This window comes from Lycorma delicatula, chromosome 3 (assembly GCF_047948215.1).
Source record: "Lycorma delicatula isolate Av1 chromosome 3, ASM4794821v1, whole genome shotgun sequence".
NCBI classification, from domain to species: Eukaryota; Metazoa; Arthropoda; class Insecta; order Hemiptera; family Fulgoridae; genus Lycorma; species Lycorma delicatula.
The window spans coordinates 107,032,308-107,050,556 of NC_134457.1; the positions used below are offsets into that span (position 1 = coordinate 107,032,308).

At 28.2% G+C, this 18,249-nt stretch overlaps 1 protein-coding gene across 5 annotated transcripts in view; it reads left to right on the forward strand.

Annotated features, from left to right (window-relative positions):
* The window catches only part of LOC142321868 (major facilitator superfamily domain-containing protein 12-like), a 122,475-nt gene that overhangs the window by 50,902 nt on the left and 53,324 nt on the right, over positions 1 to 18,249 (forward strand). Inside the window, exon 1 of one of the 5 annotated variants that reach the window (XM_075360332.1) lies at positions 13,168 to 13,213. The exons of the other annotated variants lie outside the window; for them this stretch is intronic. The gene's annotated coding sequence lies outside the window, so the exon portion shown is untranslated. Of the gene's footprint in view, positions 1 to 13,167; positions 13,214 to 18,249 lie in introns of those variants that run through there. 5 annotated transcript variants of the gene reach the window in all.

Here is an 18,249-nt window from a genome sequence, read left to right on the forward strand (position 1 = left end):
TGGCGTTTATATATTTCCTGTTACTCTTCCATTTCATTATTTTAGTGACTCAATATATAAAATAATCACTTGGTTCAATAGTTAGTTTTTTCTATCATATGTATTTATACTTGATGTAAAAATAAAAAAGTTACAGTTTACTAAAAAAACAAAAAATAACTAAAATGCTCCTTGTCCAATGGGTTCGAAAATCATAGACAATATATTTGCTGAATTTCAGCGTTTTTGGTTAACAGATTTTGTCATATGAAAAAAAACTATTTGGAAATAATCTTGAGTATTCCCCCATCTCCAAATCCAATTGAATTAAATAAAACTGAAATTTTAAGTAACTTAATAAGTACTTTCATCATATTAAAGGTCTCAGTTTTCCTCGATCACTATACAAAAAGTAAAAAATTAGAAATACCAAAAACTGCTCCTCACCCTTTTTAATTTTGCCGAAAATTTAATCTCGTCACTGTTCCATATAAAGAAATGTTTTGAGCCGTTTTCAAAGAAGTTATGTTAAACCATTCAGCAGGAGTGGACTGAGGAGGTCTTGAAACATTGACATTTGCAAAAACCCTGATAACCAAAATTTTGGCCAATCACTTTACTTTCTCCTTATGACTACCCTGCAGCAGCAGCAGCAGAACTGTAATAGCATAGAAATCTATAAATTGAACAGTGTTATTTATTGAACTGAAAATTAGATTATTCCAGTTCTGAATTGATTTATTGTATATTCTGATTAATTGATAATTCGTTACTGTCTGTCAAGTTTTTGTTCAGTCGGCAAATAAGACATGTCAACAATGAGTTTTGTATTCAATTTCTCATTTAGACTTGACATATTTTTTCATTCTCAGTATTAAAAATTATTTGTAATTTTGTATAACTGAGGTTGTAAAATTGCACATATTGTCTTTTTTCATGTAAAATTGCTCATTTTTTTTTTTTTTTTTATTCAGAAACAGTATTATATTATTTATTACAAACAAAACAGAAGTCCTGTAAAATATATGAATATGAAATTCATATCTCAAGAATGAAATTAAATATTCTACAAAAATTTGGTGTACATATTTAATTGGAAATTTTTGAAGGTTAAGTAAATTTTGCATTTTTACATTTTCCAGGTTCCAAAACGGTTGCATATAAATTATTAAAATACCAATATCAAAGTTACTTTTAGTTTACCTATATTAGTTTTATTAGTAAACTCTGTAGCATTTTATTTGACAAAACTTACCCAAATTTGATTTAAAATAATCAAGATTATTAACAAATGACCTGTAAACACTTATTGTTTTTATTTGTAGTTATTTATTACAGACCGAAGTATAAAAAAAATATCATTCCATTAAGAGTAATGAAAATATTTTATTCTTATGTAATAAAAAAGTGTTTGAAATTAAAAAAGTAGAAGTTAAAGGAAATTGATTTTTTTATAAATTTCTATCATTATAGGTACTATAAAATAACTTGCTTGTAACAAAAATTCAGAATGGTGGCTGTTACTTTAATATACGCATTAGGCCATTGCATAAAGAGTAAAGAACATTAAAATTAGGTTTCTTAAAGGAACCCACTGGGTTGTTCTAGTGGTGAACATATCTTCCCAAATCAGCTGATTTGGAAAGTCGAGAAATACAGCGTTCAAGTCCTAGTAAAGCCAGTTATTTTTACACGGATTTGAATACTAGATAGTGGATACCAGTGTTCTTTGGTGGTTGGGTTTCAATTAACCACACATCTTAGGAATGGTTGAACTGAGGCTGTACAAGACCACACTTCATTTATACTCATACATTTCATCCTCATTCATCCTCTGAATGGTAATTCTTGTAGGCTAAACAGGAAAAAGAAAATAAAAAGGTTTCTTAAAGGGGTCAAAAATACTGATAATTTCAATATTATGGTATCTTCATTAATTTCTATTTTACTGCAATCATATAAAACCCAAATAAATGAAAACGATATCTAGTTTGAAAAAGCTATCTGACTTTTTTTTTAGGTATTAAAATATCTTTCCTGTTCCTTGTTCTAAAACTATTGCTGCCTCCCTTGATTGTGCTGTGGATTTGGAAATTCTTTAAGATCAATTAAAATTAACAACATTTTTGTTGATTTTCATTGTTCAGTTACCATTTTTTTTTATTTTTTTTTTTTTTTTTTTTTATATATATATATATATATTATGTACACTTACATGACTAAAAATGGAAGAAATGTTTGATTTTCATAAAAAAAGTTACTTTTCTGTAAAATATTTTCACGTATTCAAATTAATTAAGATTATTAAATTTCTGATAAAAGGAAGGTATGCAATGTCAATGAATTGTTTTTAATAGTAAATAATTCTTATAAGTTATATTATGTTCCCATGATGACATTATAGTTTTTGCAGATTCTGTTAAACAGTTTTAATTATAACTTAATTTGACATATTTTTTATCAGTTCTATTAATAATTTTTTTTTTTTTAAATGATGAATTCTCCTTCTGGCTTACTTAGTTGGCTTATTAAACCCAACTTTGTTATCTCATTACTTTGATGTTGAACTTTTTAACTGTGGCTCCATTCCAAAATTTTGTCAATACCATTCTCAGTTTGAAGATCCATTGGAGCTTGTTCTGCAGGTTTTTTCATTTTTACCTTGACCAAAAATAATTTTATTTTACTGAAGCGCTCTTTCTTAATATATGTACTTGCAGTCTTGTCTCTTCCTTTTTACATTTTATGTGGTCTGAATCTTTGTACAACTTTGGTAGTTATGAAAATTTCTTCCATTCCCTCAGATTGCTTTGTGTGTCAGGATCATTTAAATTTGCCTTTTTAAATGCAAATTCTAAATTTGCATTACCACTCACACCGGCCTCTGTGGCATGTGTGGTAGCGTCTCGGCCTTACACTCAGAGGTCCCAGGTTCAAATCTCACTCAGGTATGGCATTTTTCATATGCTACAAAATTCCATTTCCATATCCCATGCACAAGCTTTAAGCTTATGTGGCAACATCATCAAGCAAAAAAATATTATATATACTTAAGAAGGAATTTATCAACTAATGTAAAACTTTTTTATTCTTATGTGTATAGTAAAAATCTATACATTTTAAGTCTGTAACTGTTCAGATGTTGAGTTTCTACAAAACCTTAGGAGGTTGTTGTTATCTTTTAATCTGCATCTATAAATCTGATTGTTCTCAGTTATATTTTCTATTCGTTGTTTTTAATATCAAACCAATCAGCAATCTTTGTGATGGAATGATGGTGTCTCTGATTTTCATCCTATAAGTTTTAGATTCAAATCCATGTTAGGCTAGACATTTTTCACATGCTACAGAATTCATCTCTGATAATAAAAAAAGGATTTTTACTATAATTTAGTACCAGCCTTTCAATATGAATATGTATAAGTAAAAACAAAAATACTGAATTAATATTAATCAGTATCAATATTTTTAAATATGTTTTTTCAGTGGAATGCGACAAAGTAGAGTGTTATTAAAAAAAATAAGGCTTTCCAGCTTGATAACATGAAAGCTGAACCATAAAAAAGAGTATAAATTAATGATTTTGGTTATTAATTTACAATTCTCATTTCGATTAATTAATTACATAATTATTATATTATATACATATATATATATATATATATATATATATATATATATATATATATATATTAAAATAACATGAAATTTTGTTATCATTTAACATTTCTTCTTAATAAATATTCAAACAGATGAATAAATATTAATTAACAGATATTGTCTTGGTGTATTACTTTGCTACTCTTAATGTTAATCTTGTTATGTATTCTGTTTAATTATTTATGAATCTGATTGTGTTAACAAGCCTATTATATTTGTTTGTTCTTTTTGGTATTGTTTTTTAACTCGGTCCCACTTCATTTTATCACTTTGCATTAAGTAATGTTATTTAAAATTTATATTACTTTACGTTGTAAAAAATTTCAGTCATGACTTTAAAGAAATTTTCAGATTTTCATCAATGTAAAAATACAATAACAGGTAAAAAAAAAACAATCACTGTGTTATAGGGAACTGCTGTGGTTACTAAATTGAAATCTCATACATCAAAAAATACGAATAGGATTAGACACCTATATTCTTTTATTACATGTTTTTTTTAAAGGCCTTGTAGCAATTTTTTTATTTATACCATGTCAAATTGTTAAAATGGAATAACCTTTTGGCTAGTAAATGACATTAAATTTGTTATTTGTTGAAATATTTTAAATAAACTGAATCATTTTCTAAGTGTATAGAAATAATTACCAGATATCTTTTCTGAGTCAAGCAGTTTTTCATTGGTGGTGTTAAGAATGTTACTGTTATTGTTATTACTCATAAAATGTTAGGAAATCACTTCAATTTGTAATTGAATGCTACATGAATCACAGACAATAAAATCATTGTTTATAATTTTTAATATAGTAAATGCAGTTATGATAATCAGACTTAATAACTAGTTCTATGTTACTGTAAAAACAAAAGAAGAAATTTGATAACAGAGGAAATATTCCACATTTATTAAAAGAAATGTTTAATGAACCAGTTGAATTTTTTGGAGAATTTATTTACCACTAACACTATTATCTGTAAAGAATTTAATTTTTAATTACAAGATCCCAATGCAACTGTAACTACAACATGCACACTGTCTCATGATAATTTGTGCTTTCATGTTCTGAAATATTGTATACTGACAGTAAACATTACGACTTAAAAGCCCTCAGAATTTTAATTATGTAAAATTTATTAAAGTAAAAGGCAGCGACATTAAGTATTATTATAATATTTTATGATTATAAAACACTGTTTATAATATGCAGGATCCAGTTCTTGTAAGCCTGTTAACAATTAAAGTATTTTTGTGTTGTACACTTTTATCTGAATCATACATTTATGTTAAAAACATTCATTTATACAGTATATTAATGTTTTGAATATTTCTGGATGGATGAGATGTCGTCTCCACACTGTTTGATAACTCTGAGAGCTACATCTCACAAGTTTAATGTAAGCTTTGAATAACTGTTAATGATAACAAGGTTTTAACTAACCTTTGTATTAGTACTTTTTATGTACACGTTAATTGTTTTGTAATTAGTTGTTAATCTAATAGATTAGAAACAAAACATAAAAATAATCATTAAATAAGGAAGGATTGAACTGATTATTATATCTGTGTTTGTGTGCATGTGCGTTTGCATGTATTTACAGAAATGGCTTAAAATAATGTGTTAAGCATTCATTATTTGTGAGTATTTTGTCTAATTTTACATTTAAATAATACCACAAAAATTTAAGATATTTTGTTTCATTGTTTTATTTATTATTAAAAATGTATTGTGTAACCAACGTAATTAAATATTATGATATTGTTCTAATAATGATTAATAAGTTGTTTGTTATTGGTCTGCATTTCGTAATGTTATAGCATACATGCATTATGTTTATTGAAACATTTTACAACTAATGTAGAATGTTTATAAAAAGTATTGTACTACCACATTGGGTGATTAAATGGGAAAAATGCATGTATGTGCAAACATAAAAATATTTGATTTAATTATAAATGGTAAATTTTATTTAGTTTGTGTTCATTGTATGCGTAAAAGTGTTGTAGGTAAATAAGGATGGATAATATTTTATAGTGTTTTTTATAAATGCTACTTTTACTACATTACAGTATTGCAGTTTTTTCCTTTTATAGTTTTTTACTGTTAAATATTGATATTTCAAACATGGCAGCTACTAAGAATGGTATGGGATGTTTAGTTGTGTATTTTTAAATTTTATAAAAATAAGCATTAATCTTTTGTTAGCCTTGTAATAAGTTTTAGTTTACTTTTTTGTGAATGACTTACATAAAAATAAATATTACATCCAGTGGCTACTTCTTTCAACTACTCATATAAATATACACACACATTTATATATTCACACACACTTTTTTTATTAAGGCATATAACCCAATAGTTTATATTATTTTTAATAATAGTTAAAATTTGTTTAGTATGTTTATAATTGGTAATTATGCTAGTTTCAAAAATTAGTTTTTAACATGTTTTTAAATTTAATAAGACACATGTACTTTTATGTTAAAAAAGATAACATTTTTACTTAAATGTGTACATAGCAATAATTAATTGTTTAGCAGATTGTTTACTTTTAGCTTACTTGATACTTTTATTTTTACTTTACTTTTAGCTATTTATCTCACAACTGGTTTCAGTTTATTCTATCCTCTGGGACTATATATTTATGAAGGAACCTTTTTACATTCTCACTAGATACTTTTGCGACATATATAAACAAAAATTATGTATGAATACAACAGAATAGGAAGCTTAATATAAACTTATCAATATTAATAAACTTTTCAAATTCATAAATTCATTGTTAGTTGTAAAATTTTATAATGAATTAGCATTATTGCTTGAAATTAATTCAGAGAGTCAAAAAGCTTATTATATAAATTGTTAACCAACCTACCTTTTTCTGTTTTACATAGTTCATAATAGATCTTTGTTAGACGCAACGCACCAGACAGTATGTTAATTAAAATAATGTATATATATTTACATTTATTTATACTTTTTTTTTATAACACCATTATTATATTATTGTTTTTATATGCCTTAATAAATTCCCAGGCCATTCCAAAATTTAACTAAATGCTGTCTTTAGTTTTGTATACATTCAGCTTTGAACTAGAAGTCCCTTCAGTGGACGGATAAATTAAACTTAAATATACTTAGAAAAAATCACATTATTTTATAGCTTTGAAATTTTTAGGAATAGAAATAAAAGTCGTATTTTAACCTATTAGTTGGCAATATTCCAGTTTTAAAATGGAGTTAATGAGAGTATTTTAGTAATTAATAATGATTTTATTGGACGTGCTGATTGAGTATAGGTCAATTGTGGTTAAGTATCTGCATTTTGAGACATTGATTTATGTATACATGTATACATACAGTATATGTGCTTTTAGTATTTCTGATAGAAAGAAAAACTAATAGATTTTTATTGTTAAGAAAATACAAAAAAAGAAAAAATACATTTTTAGCGTAGTGGGGTGTGAAGCCTTCATCAGATGTTTAAAGATACATCTTCATCAGATGTATGATTACTATAGAAGTTTTTATGAATATATTTTTTAATTTGCCTTAATAACAAATTTCTGTTGTGAGAGGGAACAAGTTTTTCTATGAATTAATTTAAGATAGTGGATATTCCTAAGAGGTTGTAAAAAAGTAAAGTTAAATTTTTTATGTTAAAATTTTAGTTATATTTCATATATCAGATGACCCAAAAAGCATATATTTATGGATTGGAGCTGTTGTAGTAGAAAACGTACACTGTGAATGACACTAAGCAGAAAGCCAGTTTATTCACCATTTGTTCTACGACCTACCTTAAAATATTAAATTGCATACAACACAGCAAGTTACTGTTTAGAGAGATGTGTGGTGCCAGGTTTCAGTTATTACAGATAGAGAAGTTTAGAACAGCAGACAGACAGTAAATCTTTTTTTTAGTTTTCTGTTATGCACTCATTTGAATTCTACTCCCACTGTACAATTGCTGCATGGTATGTCTTTTGAATTATTGTTTATGAAAGCTTCACTTTTATCAAAAATTAATGTTAGTACATTGTTGCTGTCTAAAAAAAAAGTCTTACTTAAATTAGTCAATAAAAAGCAATCTGTATGTTAGAGTTATCAAAAATCCTTATTACAAAAGTACACGTTTCAATTGATCTTTACTTATCTGTCAAAACCTTTTCAAAGCAATAAATGAATAAATTATTCTTAATGTGAAATAATGATAATAATAATAGCTATTTCTATGCCTCTAATATTATTTTTTATACTTCAGACATGGAGAATTTTTTTAAGAAGAGGGGGTTTCATTTTATAAGAACAGGAGAGAAGTGTTATTTAATTATGTTAGCTTTTGAGGACAATTAGCAATTTTTGTAAATAGCTCAGAGAACCTCAGAAATACAGAGCGATCCAAAAGTCACACACATCAAAGTAATAAAAAAATAAGATATTAAGTAATAATATTTAAAGATTTATTTATTTTCACAACATATGTTCAAAATGGCTGCCCCGTTTAGTAATGTATGTACGAACTCTTTTTACCATGTTTGAAGCTACTTTGTGGAGCATGTACTGATGTTTTTAATGTTCGTTATGTACATCTTTAGTTTCTCCAGTGAGTGTGGACTGTTTTTATAAACCTTTCCTTTAAGATAATCCCACAGAAAGAAATCTAGGGATGTCAAATTAGGTGTACGTGGGGACCATAACTGTTTCGAGGTGATACGCAAAAAACTCGGGCAAGAAATGTATGGTTCATTAGACGTGTGACTTGTGGCACTGCCCTGCTGCAACCAACAATTACTTAGTGATCATCTTCAAGAAGCGCAATAAACTGTGCAATGATGTCTTGGTACTCAACATTTTTCACTGTAGTTTCAAAGAAAATGGGGTCGCCTACTATTTGACGACGGGATATGAACACACTACACTCCCATTTTCTGAGAGTGTAAGGGGTTTTCATATAACACATGTGTATTTTCAGTTGACCAAATTTTAATGTTTTGACTGTTCACATAGCCACTAAGCTGAAACCAAGCCTCATCAGTGAAGAAAACACGGTCAAGCTCTGCAATTCCATGGTTGTCAACAAATGACCAAAACAATGTAGAGTACACTACGCGCTTTTCTTTATCCTCTTCAATTCCTGAACGCTGTAACATGATATCACGAAAGTGTAATTGCTTCATCGCTCTCTGAGCACTTTCATATAAAATCTGAAAGTGTGCTTGCTGATAGTCTCCTCAAGCTTTTTGAAGGCGAATACTGCATCAAATTCTTAACCTCAGCCGGTTTAATATCAGACAAAATTGCCGGTCCCCCGGTTCTCTTCTTGTCTGCAACTGATCCACATTTTTTAAAATGTACGATTAATCTCGTTATGGTCGAATTGTTAGGCACTACGACATCCGGATATTTCCCACGAAATTTATTCTTCAACACTTGCGTAAGATCGATTTGAAAAATAACGTTCAACTATGAAAACTCATTGCTCTTGGGAAAACAACACGTTTAACAAGCAGTAAACAAAGCACTACTGCAATTGTCGTGTGATTAATACGTATCACAATGGCGTCTAGGTTTGTAGTTGCTAATACCGATGATGCTATCTTGCAGTAGCCGATAGAACTTTTTTAACTATACTACTATTTATAGACACTTTAATTTTGATGTGCGTGACTTTTGGATCTCTCCATAGCATAGTTTTTTATATATATATTTTTATTTTAGATCTTGTTAATGTACCAAAAATAAAAATTTTATCCTTTGACAGGGCAGACTGAAACAAAAGCTTGCAGTTTTTCTACTGATATCAAAAATTAGATGTCCATAAGGACTGTGAAACTTAAGAGGATACAGTTAAATGTGTCACAGAAATTTTGGAAAACCATTTTGCTATATAGAAAATTCCTACAAAAGTATAATATAAAGTAATTTGAAACATTTTTTGAAAAGGAAAATGCGAGTCGTAGACAACTGATAGATTTACTGAGCTGATGGATTTACTCCTTTCACCATAACTTTGTACGAAGGAGAATACTTTTATTATAGCAATGAAATTTTAAAATGTTATAAACAGTTGCAAAAATATTCTAATTAATGAGAATAAAAAATACTCAATTTAGTTAATTTTCTACTTTTAAAAAATCTCAGATGTATGAAAAAAGTTGCATGTACATCTCAATCGCGAACTATAGCAGAAGATATATTTTATATAATTAAAACTCACCTGAAATCACAATGAATGTGCTCTTTTTGCCACTTAATTGGTTATTTGTGTATTTTCAACATTTTTTTTTTGGTGCCCCTTAGCAATAAAACAGAGAGTAGGAAAAACTATCTTTTCAATGCAGGTAAGGGATGAGATAAAATAAATTATGGTTTTGTTATGTACCTTTATAACAAGATTGAAAATAATTTTGAATTTGTTATCCGAATGGTTGAAACTTCATATAATGGGTCTCATCTTAAAGGTTGTTTTATATTTGTTTTGTTAAAATTTTTACTTTAGAAGCTTATTCTTATGATTTCTTGAATGTTTAGTTTAGGAATTTCATATTTGGTTTTGAGTGAAGGTTATAAAACACATAAATACGAGTAAATAACTGTTATTAAAACTAAGACATCTGTAGAACCTTCTGAATATGGAAGGGGGGGGGGGGGTCCATGCCGTATCTGATATATGTTGCATATATGAAATCAACGTATAATTATTATAAATTATCTAACTAAATATTTTACAAACTATCTCAGATAGTTTGTCTATTTTTATCTTTTTTATATTTTTGTCTATTTTTATCTTTTAAATATCAAGTTTTTGACTTATGAATAAAACTTTCTCAAGCTTGGCCTGATGCAAACTGGATGTAAAATTAAAAATTTTTATTCATGTGGATTATATATTTCTGATTACATATTGCCCAAAAATTGTAATTTATCTGAAATTATCATTGAAGTTTTATTTTATATAACTTTCAGTATTTAATACTGATAAATAGATGGCCATTTTATCATTACTTTCTTATTTTTGATGTTTTATAAATATTGGTGTAATTTAATTATCTGTAACCAACTTCAGTAATAGAATGAGCAAGTTCTTAATTTCACCCGTAATTTTACTTTTCCGTCTAGCGCTAAAGCTGTAGACGGGAAAGTATTGTAATCGGTCCAATTTGAGCATATGTGATTTCCACTGGATCTTTATTTTGACATTTAAGGAACCCAAAAAACGAATGGAGATTTTCCGGATGTTCGTATGTACGTACGTACGTGTGTGTGTGTGTGTGTGTGTGTGTGTGTGTGTGTGTGTGTGTGTGTGTGTGTGTGTGTGTGTGTGTTGTGTTCGTCGGTGTCTCACACCTTATATTTCCAAAACTACTGAACCGATTTTGACCAAACTGTGTCAGATTATTTCTGTATATGGGGCATTGATGCCATTAAATTTTCAACTTTTCAAGATCAAGGGGTAAGGCTGTAGAGCTTGGTCACCCTCAGTATCTCGAGATTTCGCCTAATTAAGGTCTTATTTTTTCTAGGCACATTTTTTAACAATTAAAAAGTAATATTTGCAAAAAAAGGTTTTTTCAAAATCGCACTTCCACCCCAAAAAATGCTCCAAACTAGTGGCTAAGTGGGTATTCTGCGTTAATAGTACCCCCTGTCACCATAAGCGCAAATGAAATATGGTATGCGCGCGCGCTTTAGTTATAATCATTGAGTTAAATAAAAAATATTATATATAGATAAAATTATAAATATTTTAAATTAAGTCGTGTGTGTAAGCCGTGCATTAGAAAAAAAAGCCGCGTCACGTGAAGTTGTGAGTAGTTGCGTCCTACAAATGTGTCATTAGGTTTTTTTTTTAATGCATGTTCAAGTCTTAATTTCCATAAAGAGACCGCTATCAATGGGTTTTTATTTATTTTGAAGAGGAAGTTTATCTCGATGTCACATTATATCTTTTTTTCAGGGAACTTAAGTGGAAGATAGTTTTTTTTAAAAAGAAGTATGTTATCTACGCAGACAATTTGAGAATATTTTTTGTCGCCATCCTTGCTTAGTATTATGTATAGTCGAAATTAATCCTGATATTTGTAGCATTTTCGCCCGGATTTTCCAGACAATTAATTGAAAACCTTAGAGTAAAACAATATCTGTTATCATACTCCAAAGAACCTTATTTGTTTGCAGTCTCTTTACGTCTTTTTCTTATTCTTATCAAAACGCAAATTTCTTGCGAGCAGATTTTTTTCATACGTGTGACGTTTTTGTAAGCGTACTCATATTTTAAATAGAAATATAGTTGTAAAATAATTTAAGAAATAAATAATTAAATAAAACCTAATTTTTTTTTTTAAATTGTCCAAAAACATATATTTTTTTAGATTCTATTTTAAATTTGACTTTCGAGTTCTGAGCCAAATTAGAAATTAATAAATTGTTTACCGCTTATCTGATTATTTAAAATTAATTACAGTTTTTATTAAGTATCATATTACCTTTATTTATTTATTTATTATTATTAGGTACTGTTTTAAAAATATAATGTTTTTTATGTTTGTCTTTCAGTTTATTCTAACTAGCATCACCGTTATGCTATAGTGCACCTTCGTCTGTACTATATGCCTGTAGAACTTGAAAAATTGGAAATAGTTTTTTTTAGTAATTTTGTGTGAGCTGTTTTTGTTATTCACAACTTACTGTTAGAAGTTGTTAGATTAATTAAGATGAATAACAAATTTTCAATTGTAAATTTATGAAATGGTCATTTCTTTTAATTTTATTATTAAACTAATTTTTTTTTAGGTATATTATAATAGTAATTGAAATTGTTATTTTATAGACAATGACATTAAGTTTAATAAGTTACATAATTGTCTGAAGAAATCGATATTGCCATCCACAATTATCGACGTATTGTCATTATAGACAATATTACATTTACTCGATGTACTAATAGGTTATTTATTTATACTTTCCTTTTATTTATGATTTATGTAGTAGTGAGATTCGTGAGATTTTAATTATAGTAAAAATTCCGGTGTTATAAATTTCCTACATCGTTACAGGTAATAATAATTTTCGGATGTGATCTAGTTTCAGCGCTGATGAAAGATTCCTCGTTTTTGTACATATGAATTGATTGTTTTTGTTTGCGGGCTTATCGTAGTTTCTATTGACTGCTTATGTCAACCGACCGTTATTGACATTGTTTTATTGTCAATATTCTGTTAATAATTATGATACACATTCGCATTTCAGTGCTCGCAGTGGCATCGTCGTGTTAATTGTGCTTGAACTATTCGATCTGTACTTAATCTCTGAAAGTTTTATTTTCTTTTAACTTAAATGTTTTTTTACTGAAAAATCGTTCATTAAGTGCTCTTTTATTTTTACTTTTAAAATTACTATCGGTTACAAATAAATTGTTCTATTTATTAATGTGTTAAAATTTAAACCCTCAATATCTTCGCGTGTTGCAATATTTATAAAAGAAATTAAAAGAACTATTAAATGATTCGAAAAAAATAAATCAATATGCAAACAATGATGAATTGTGAAAAATTCTATTACAATAAACAAATGCCGTAAGTACAAATTTATGGTAAAGAAATTAAAGATATACGAAGCAATATTATAAAATTAATAAATAAATGTAATTTAACGAATTTCATCGTAGCAATAGAATACAATAGAATTTATTAAAATCAATTAACAGTTTTTTTGTTCTCGTGTTGTTTTTTATTTTTTATTTTTTTTACATTGTAGTACTTTAGCAGACAACACTCCTTAGAAGTATTTTTTTCATAAACAAGTAATTAAAAACATAATTGAATTTTTTAAATTGTAGTGATTGTGTAATGATTTTATTTAGCATGGCCTGTTGGTATATATAATATATAAATTATAAATTCCGCTTATCAACCAATGTGATTAAATATTATGTTCTAGCTCTTTCAGAAGTTATTTTTTCTACTTCAGGAACATCTGATAACCTTTTATATAAGTATTCACGTATTAATTTGATGTAGATTAAAATTAAAATAAAATAAAATTTCCATAAATATAACAATCGATCTTCAAGTTATAAAATAATTCATATATTTGTACGACTAGTCCGTAAAATCGTCTAGATTGTTGATTGTTGATAACAATTGAGACGATTTTATCGACTAGACGTACAAACGTATGACTTATTTTATAACTTCACGATCGATTATATATTTATGGTAATTTTATTTTATTTTAATTTTAATCTACATCAAATAAATATGTGAATACTTATATAAAAGGTTATCAGATGTTCCTGAAGATGGAAAAATAACTTCCAAAAGCGCTAGAACATAATAATTAATTACATTGGTTGGTAAGCGAAATCTCTAATTTATATATTTTTAGATTGTGTATTAGTTTACTACCTCAATCGTTGAAATGAAAGTAATTTTATTGAACCTATTAGTGTAGATAAAATTAATTTATTGTTTGGTACCATTTTTAATTGTAGATTTTAAATTATTTTATAGCTTATATTAAATTTATTATTTCTCAAATCCATTCATCGTATTCAAATTTTTCCATTACATTGTAATTACATTTTCATTGAAATTTTTTAACGTGTAATTTTTGTAAGGTTAAGGATTTAAATTTGTTACTATTGATTTTTAAAATTGGCGTATTTCCTAGACGGCCTTTTTTGCATGTCTTCCTGCGTAGAATTTTTTAGAATTTTCGTCACTTCATTATATTTTGTCAACACATGCTATATTATAAATATGTCCTATGAAAAGCTCGTTCCCTTAATTTGAATTATTTTTCGCTGCGAGCTTACTTAAGCGTCAGAATTTGTATGTATTTAATTTACTGGCATTCTGACATTTTTTTTTTTTTTTTGATTACCCGAACTGTTCCTAGTTAGATTTCAAATTCGTGAATTTTTTTCTTCATGCCTGACAAGAAAGTTTTCATCATATTTGTACTCCAAGACTTCCCCCTATTATAATTAAAGAATTATAAGGGTCTGACCTCTCGTATTGACTATTCTGGGCTGTTCTAGGCTTCCTCTGGATAGATGCAGCAAGATTTAGTAATGAGTTTTGAAAATGTCAATCGTGAAAAATTCTTGCAGTTTTCGATCGCAGCCCTTGTATGTCGCAAAAATTCTATGGGAAACTACTAGCTTTTCGAAGAGGTCATACTCTCAGTTTCAGGTTCTTATCACGTTTTCACTGCAAGCCCTTCTATATATATATATATATGCAAGAATATACAAATTCTACTTCATAAGAAATATATATATATATATATGCAAGAATATTCTTGCATTCCAATTTGATTTTTGCGCTGATCTCTCCTCCTATAGTAGTTAAGGTTGGTGCTTTCTATTTCTATCTTTCATTTCTAATCGTTGACCGGTAAACGGACCGCAAAGGTTTTGCGTCTACAAGCCACATTCTTTTTACTAGATTTGAGGGCTGCACCCACCAAAAAAAAAGTTAGGCTATTACAACCATTTTGCCCCTAATTTTGTAGCATGCGTTACTCTTGGTTTTACTTTGACCCCGTAAACTGATTTCTACCATTTTTTCTGGTTTTCCTCTTTTAATGAAAATACGGTCTTTGACCGTTTTCGTTCCGTTGCTTTCTTCGACGAATTAAACTTATCTTTTCGGGGACTTAGTTTCTCGCAGATGCCATATCCCCAAATTTGTGAATTTTCCTGCCGGTTTCGAGAAACGAAATTCATTTCAATAGTTTTTGCCCCAAGTACCTGAGTTGTACTATGTGCCTGAATTTGTATCTGTTATATTTTACTATATATTTTAAAAAGGCTTTTAGAACTCCGCCCTGTGGAAGTCGTTAAATCTTCTTTTTTTTTTGGTTAGTTTCCTGTCACACACGACAAAAAACCGTCTCAATTTTGTTCAGCAGGCCATCTTCTTATTATATGTAAATATTATGAAAGTTGCGCCGTTAATTGTTATATAATCAAAAAGCTGACAACACAGTTATAGGACATTCCCGTCACGCGGCTTTGTTCTGAAGCATGGCTTACACACACAACTTAATTTAAAATATTTATAATTTTATTTAAATAAAATGGTTTTTGTTTATTTAATGCAATGATCCTACCTAAAACGTGCGCACGTACCGTATTTCATTCACACGGGTGTGGCCGGTACTAGCGGCCACTTTAAATAAATTTTTACACTTTAAATATTATTAATTTATTTAATTTTACCTCTCACCTGCGACGTCATAACATAGCAGACGACTACGCAATAGTCCAGCCGCTAAGTGTGATGTGGGTTGTATAAGGGGGAAGGGTTAGCTGGGTTAAGATCCCACTTTGATGGGGAACAAATTTGTGGATCCAACGAAATGCTAATAGAAGAAACTGCAACGAAAAAGACCGGTTTAACTGCCTTCTACAACGTTTCAAAATTATTACTATTTTTTGGGATGTGGGTGCAATTTAGCGAAAAAACTTTTACACAAAAGATGTTGTTCTTTTTATAATTGTTCACAAAAATGTTAAAAAAGAGCAACGGAAATCACCCCGTGTACTGCCTTCTATAATTCTTCAAAATTAAAACCATTTTTAGGGATGAGGGTGATATTTAGCAATTTTTTTACAAATGTTTACTTTATTAATATTCACAAAATCATCAAAAAAATATATATAACCGTAATTATGCAAAATATGGAGACGATTTCGTTTTTCCCAACTGTATCCCCCATCCCCTGACCTTTTTAATTGAAAATGTAATAGCATCAATGCCCCTACTACAGAAATATTTTAGCCAAGTTTGGTGAAAATCGGTCAAGGCGATTTCCACACCAACATGCATTCATAACTACGCTCATTTAGTCGTGGAAATTTTGATGCCATTTTTCGGTTTTCTGGGGTCCTTAGGGGTCAATTCGTCAAGATTCGGTGAAAACCAGATAAAATCAAACATCAAAACCAGGTTTTGACTAATCATCATACTTCTTTCCCATCTACATAGCAGCTATAGTGAAGCTATAGTTATAATGTAAAAATGCAACATAAATGATCTTGCATTGTAATCCTTTCTCTGTAAAATATTACGTAATTATTCATTGAAAAATACAATTAATAAGTCCCTAAGGGTCAGCGCTCTTGGTTCATCCAGCAATTTTTCTCCAAGAGACATTTTTCTGCTTGTCCAAACAGTCTCTATGGGTACTATTCCTCTCAGATTAGTCGTTTGTATTCCAAGTTTGTAAATTTCTCAACAAACTTTTGTAAAAAAAGTCTCAATAATTTTTGCATTTCAATCCTTCCTTGTGGATTGGAATTTGTGTTAGTGAATGAGGCAGATAATTTATATTATCTGCGTTTGGTGTGTCATTTATCGTACAAATATTAATTTTTAATACAGTATGATTGATTAATGTATTCCATATATTATATCTTAACAATTTTCTTAAGTCGTATATATAAAGAGACTAGCAGATTTTCTCCGTTAAGTGTCATTTATGTTATGATAAATCATTTCATTTAACAGATATTTTTCTTTATTGTATTTTTTAATGGTCTGTCTTGTAAAATATAAGTAAAGGTAATTCTTTTTTTAAAGCAACACACATAAAAGAAACAGTTTTTAAAAAGTTTTAATTGTTTTTATTTATTTTTAAGAATATAATACCCCTGTAATTAATTAAAAATTTTGTTTTATTTCTGAAAAAAAAACTTTTTTATATGAAGAAGTTTAAAAGATGTAACTAAATAGCAATATATTATTACAACCGATTGTTATGAAATTTTTGCTAATTTGTAATTTTGTTATTATATATCTTTTTAGAACTGTTTGTTTATAAATTGAAGTATTGTTATATGAAAACAGAAAGCCACATTTTTATTTAGTTGTAACAAATGAAATCGTATTGTTTTGCTTTGATTCGTCTTAATAAAACAGTAAACTTGTCATCATTATTAAACATTTATTTTGCTTATATGTATTGTCTTCTAAAGTATATCATCTCTTTAGACTCCCTCAGTCAGAACAAGTTTTCAAGGTACAAAAATTGGCTGTCAGATGATTGTTTGATGCCCTAAGTTTAGATCAATATTTAGAAAAGTAAATATGTTTACTAATTGTTGTTTAAAATTGTATTTATGAATGTACTATCTTTGCTAAAAAAGAAATAAAATATTCATTTATTCTTTAAATATCCACCTTTATGAAACCAGATAATGGAACTGATTTCATATAATTCAGCACAATACTCCGGCTTACAAGACAAGGTTTTATTATGCTAATGTTCCATTCCATTTTCATTAAATTACCAAACCATTTAAAACATTCCCCCATCTATTTATGTAATACACAGAAAACATTTTCTTTTACAGATACAGTATTACTCTGTCAATGAATTTTTAAATAATAATTATTAAAGAATTTTAAAAAACTTTTCTAGAACTATGTTATAAGTACATTCTGACATCCTGAAGGGAAGACCTTGATTCTGATTATCCTATTTCTCTTTCCACATTTAATCCTCAAGGGGTTTCCTCTAAAGTTATTTAAAATACCCTTGACTGAAATACTGGAGGACATTGATTCCCAGTGTGTTAATGTTTTAAATGTTTCACACTTTC